Source organism: Mandrillus leucophaeus, unplaced genomic scaffold, assembly GCF_000951045.1.
Source record: "Mandrillus leucophaeus isolate KB7577 unplaced genomic scaffold, Mleu.le_1.0 Scaffold218, whole genome shotgun sequence".
Taxonomy (NCBI): domain Eukaryota; kingdom Metazoa; phylum Chordata; class Mammalia; order Primates; family Cercopithecidae; genus Mandrillus; species Mandrillus leucophaeus.
In genome coordinates, this window is record NW_012102232.1 from 2,075,094 (window position 1) to 2,080,409 (window position 5,316).

Below are 5,316 nucleotides of genomic sequence, written 5' to 3' on the forward strand. Positions count from 1 at the left end.
TTACTGCTTCCCATCCCTTGAGGGCAGCCCCGATTCTCGTCCATTAGTAATCAGATTCCTGTTTGGACAGGGCGGCTGGATTGTATATTTGGTTAGTAATGTACATGCTCTTCAGGCTCTAGGGCTCCTGTTAGGGGAGGGAGAAATGTTGAATCAAGAGGAAAAACAATTACTATGATTTGTAAACATATTTATTATTATTTTTTTTTGAGACGGATTCTCGCTCTGTCGCCCAGGCTGGAGTGCGGTGACGTGATCTCGGTTCACTGCAAGCTCCGCCCCCGGGTTTATGCCATTCTCTTGCCTCAGCCTCCCGAGTAGCTGGGACTACAGGCACCCGCCACCTCACCCAGCTAGTTTTTTGTATTTTTGGTAGAGATGGGGTTTCATTGTGTTAGCCAGGATGGTCTCAATCTCCTGAACTTGTGATACGCCTGCCTTGGCCTCCCAAAGTGCTGAGATTACAGGCGTGAGCCACCGTGCCTGACCCCCCAAAGTTTTGTTTTGAACATGCTGAGCTTGAGGTTCATGTGTTACAGAAGGGTCAGAAGCCAGGAACCAGTTAAAAGTACAGCCTAGAGCTTTAGGTGGCAATTCAGGTGGAATAGATTTTTAAATTTTCAGGACGTTGGCCAGGCACGGTGGCTCACGCCTGTAATCTCAGCACTTTGGGAGACCGAGGCAAGCAGATCACCTGAGGTCAGGAGTTTGAAACTAGCCTGGCCAACATGGCAAAACCCTGTCTCTACTAAATGTACAAAAATTAGCTGGGTGTGGTGGCAGGCACCTGCGATCCCAACTACTCAGGATGCCGAGGCAGGAGAATTGCTTGAACCTGGGAGGCGCAAGTTGCGGTGAGTCGAGATTGAGCCACTGTACTCCAGCCTGGGCAACAGAGCAAGACTCTGTCTCAAGAAAATAAATAAACAAACAAACAAATTTTCAGGACATGGCTATCAAGGGAAGCGCAAGGCTAGATAAAATCATATAGGGAGGAAGAGCATAGGGTGAGAAAAGGGCTTGAGATTGAATCAACATTTAATGATTAGTGGAAGGTGCCAAGGCAACTATAAAGGAGAAGATAGAAAGATCTAGAGAAAAAGAGAACATGTAATCACACAGTCAGTACAAGAAATGAATGAGGATGTCTGAGACACACAACCACTCCTTTCAGTAGCGCAAGCAAAATAAATATTGGTGATGGCCGATCCAATAGTAACAAGGTGCTGTTTTCCATAACATGTTAGCTAACAGTCTTGACCAACTGATAAGGAATGTTGCCTGAGCAAATGGTGAACTTGCCCCTTACCTTTGCCTGAAATGTGTGACTTAAACTTGCAAGGTAATTGGATCGAGCTGGGCTTTGGACCATGGTTCAGAATGAAGTGAACTGTTGACTTCCGGATCTTTTATAAGATCCCGAATACCTTCACATGGTATAGAAGGCCCTTCCTGCTGTGGCCTCTGACTCTTTTCTAATCTTATCTCTCACTGCTTCCCTTGCTCATCCTACCCTTCAAGCAATCCAATTACTTGAATATGCCAAGTGCTCCCTCACGCCTACATGCCTTTCACTATACTGTTTCTTCAGCTCGGAATACCAGTCTCTGGTCTAAAACCCTTTGCCAACTTCCCCTAGTTTTGGAATCACTTCAAATCTAATTGTGTGCGACACTATCTTTACCTACTGATGAACAGAAACAACCCCACAATAGAGCTTCACATGACTTAAACTCCCCATGAGAGAAAGGGTTCAAACCTTAGCGAAACCCCAGCTTTTAAAAATTTTGCTGGACACTGTGTCCTATTTGATATGCATGCTATCAGAGTATTTGACTGAAGCCAGACTTGTTTTTGAGACGGAGTCTCGCTCTGTCACCCAGGCTGGAGTGCAATGGCATGATCTCAGCTCACTGCAACATCCACCTCCCGGGTTCAAGTGATTCTCGTGTCTCAGCCTCCTGAGTAGCTGGGATTACAGGTGTGTGCCATCACTCCTGGCTGATTTTTTGTATTTTTAATAGAGACAAGGTTTTGCCATGTTGCCCTGGCTGGTCCTGAACTCCTGACCTCAGGTGATCCACCTGCCTTGGCCTCCCAAAGTGCTGAGATTATAAGCGTGAGCCACCACACCCGACCCAAAGCCAGACTTTTGAACTTACTCACTTATAATCATGTGAAATAACATGAAATCCTTCTCCCCACCTCAGTTTCATGAAAACCTTCCCCTTCTTCACCTGAATATTACAAAATCTCTCCTCCCCTGAGTGTCACAAGACAGTTCTCAGTCAGGCTTTTTTTTTTTTTGGTGAGCCAAGAATGAAAAAAAAAAGAAGTAAAAGAATGCTTGTCACATGACCTCTGTTGTTTCGTCTTAAAATTCATAACCTGAGTCTAATCATGAGAAAACATCAGAAAAATTCAAATTGGGAAACAGTCTACAAAATACCTGGCACTCTTTGAGAGTGCCAAGGTCAAGAAAAACAAGGAAAGACTGTGAAACTGTCACAGATTAGAGGGGACTAAAGAGATATGACAAATGATGCAATGTGGTATCCTGGAACAGAGAAAATAATATAGTGGAAAAACTGGAGAAATTGGAAGAGTCTGAGTTTAGTAGAATAGTTAATAGTATTGTACCAGGATCAATCTTTTATTTTTGAAAAATGTACTGCACCATGGTATGCAAGATATTAACTTTAAGAAAGCTAAAAGAAAGCCGATAATCTGATGTGTTAAAATAACTAAGTTGTGGTCAGGCATGGTGGCTCACACCTGTAATCCTAGCATTTTGGGAGTCTAAGGTGGGCAGATTGCTTGAGCCTAGGAGTTCAAGACCAGCCTGGGTAAAATGGTGAAATCCCAACTCTACACAAAATGCAAAAAATTAGTCACACTTGGTGGTGTGTGTCTGTAGTCCCAGGTACCCAGGAGGCTGAGGTGGGAGGATCACCTGAGTCCAGGAGGAGGTCAAGGATGCAGTGAGCCATGTTCGAACCACTGCACTCGAGCCTGGGTGACAGAGTGAGACCCTGTATCAAAAATAAAATAGTATAATAAAATAATTAAGATGTGAAGGCCACCCAGTTTCTAGGTGGCGATCAGCCCCCTTCTTCCTTCCTTAGTTCTTAGTAATGACAAGTCCTGACGTTAAAAGTTTAATTTCCACACTACCTCTTTGACTACATCTCAGGCCATCTTGCCTTTGATGGATCCCACCCTTGTCATCTGGCCTTCTAGTTCCCAGGACACTCTGAAGCTGGCTCCACTGCAGGGCCACTGTGCTTGTTGCTTCCTTCTTGGAACCTTTCCCGGCTCCCTCTTTGCAGAGCTGGCTTCTGTCTTTCAAGTCTCAGCTTCATGTCACCTTCTCAGAGAGGCCTGCTGTGACTGCCTACCCCAATAATCTCTGTCACAGCACTTTACGTATTTTTCTTAATTGCCCTAATCATAGTCTACAATTTATTGATGTATTTGCAATCTTTCTTCCTTTAGAATGTTTGCTGTGTGAGGGCAGAGACCACATGTATCTTGTTCTCTGTAATATCTCCCCCTGTATTTTCCTTTTTTTTTTTTTTTTTTTTTGAGACAGGGTGACAAACTGAGACCCTTTGCAGTAGGGCGAATATGGCTCACTCCAGCCTCGACCCCTGGGGCTCAAGTGATCCCTGAGGGTTAGCCCCCCAAGTAGCTGGGACTTGGCAGCTACTGGGCACCACCATGCTAGGCCGATTTTTGTGTGTGTGTGTGCGCATGTGTGTGTATATATATACACACTATATATATGTACTATATATGTATATATACACACTATATATGTACGATATATGTGCTATATATACACTAGATATATGTATTATTTATATATATATATATATATATATATTTTTTTTTTTTTGGTAGAGATGAGGTTTTGCCATTGTTGCCCAGGCTTCCCTCAACATTTATATGTTGAACTCCTAACCCCTAGTGTGATGATATTAGGAGATGTGGGTCTTTGGGAATTGATCAGGTCTTGAGGGTAGTACCTTCAAAAATAGAATAAGTGTCCTCATAAAAGGAGCTCCAGAGAGCTCCTTTGCCCCTTTTGCCTTGTGAGGCCATCTGTGAAACAGTAAGTAGGCTATCACTAGATACCAAATATGCCAGTGTTGTAATCTTGAATTTCCCAATCACCAGAACTGTTAGAAATAAATTTCTGTTGTTTATAAGCTACCCAGTCTATGGTATTCTGTTCTAGCAGCCTAAACAGACTAAGATGCCTATAATAGTTGTTCAATAGGCCGGGTGCGGTGGCCCACACCTGTAATCCCAACACTTTGGGAGGCCAAGGCAGGTGGATCATTTGAGGTCAGGAGTTCGTGACCATCCTGGCCAACATGGCGAAACCCCATCTCTACTAAAAATACAAAAATTAGCTGGGCGTGGTGGCACGCACCTGTAATCCCAGCTACTTGGGAGGCTGAGGCAGGAGAATTCCTTGAACTGGGACCTGGGAGGCAGAGGTTGCAGTGAGCCGAGATTGCGCCACTGCACTCCAGCCTGGGCGACGGGACGAGACTCCATCTTAAAAAAAAAAAAAGAAAAAAAAAAGTTGTTCGATAAATATTTGTTAAATGAATGCCAAAGGATAATTTTCTTTATTTTTTTAGGCTGAGTCTCCCTCTAAGAGTTAAAAACATGCTGTCATCAAATATATAGTGAGCATGTGTCAAATACTAATCTAACACATTTAATGAAGGGACCAGAGAGATTATAAATCTGGGTGAAGGAGAATTCATGGAACAGAGGTTTATATAGCAGAAAAGACATGCTGAAATAAGTTAGCTAGGTTAAAGGGAAATCTAATTTATGTCCTACAGGTGAATACACTATAATGTTTAGGATTGTCTTTTATACAGAATAGGAATCACTTGCATCTCTAACAGACAAAAACCTACAAGTTAACAGGTAACTTCCTAGAATCTGGACCCTAATAATAATAATTAACGAGTCAAACAAAGGTACATTCTCCAGATGAATAACACTTGGGTGGGCCTGTTCGGACAAAGATCCAGCATGACAGTGAAAGGACATACAATTATTATTATTTTTTTTTTGAGACGGAGTCTTGCTCTGTCACCCAGGCTGGAGTGCAGTGGCCGGATCTCAGCTCACTGCAAACTCCTCCTCTCGGGTTCACGCCATTCTCCTGCCTCAGCCTCCCGAGTAGCTGGGACTACAGGCACCCACCACCACGCCCGGCTAGTTTTTTGTATTTTTTAGTAGAGACGGGGTTTCACCGTGTTAGCCAGGATGGTCTCGATCTCCTGACCT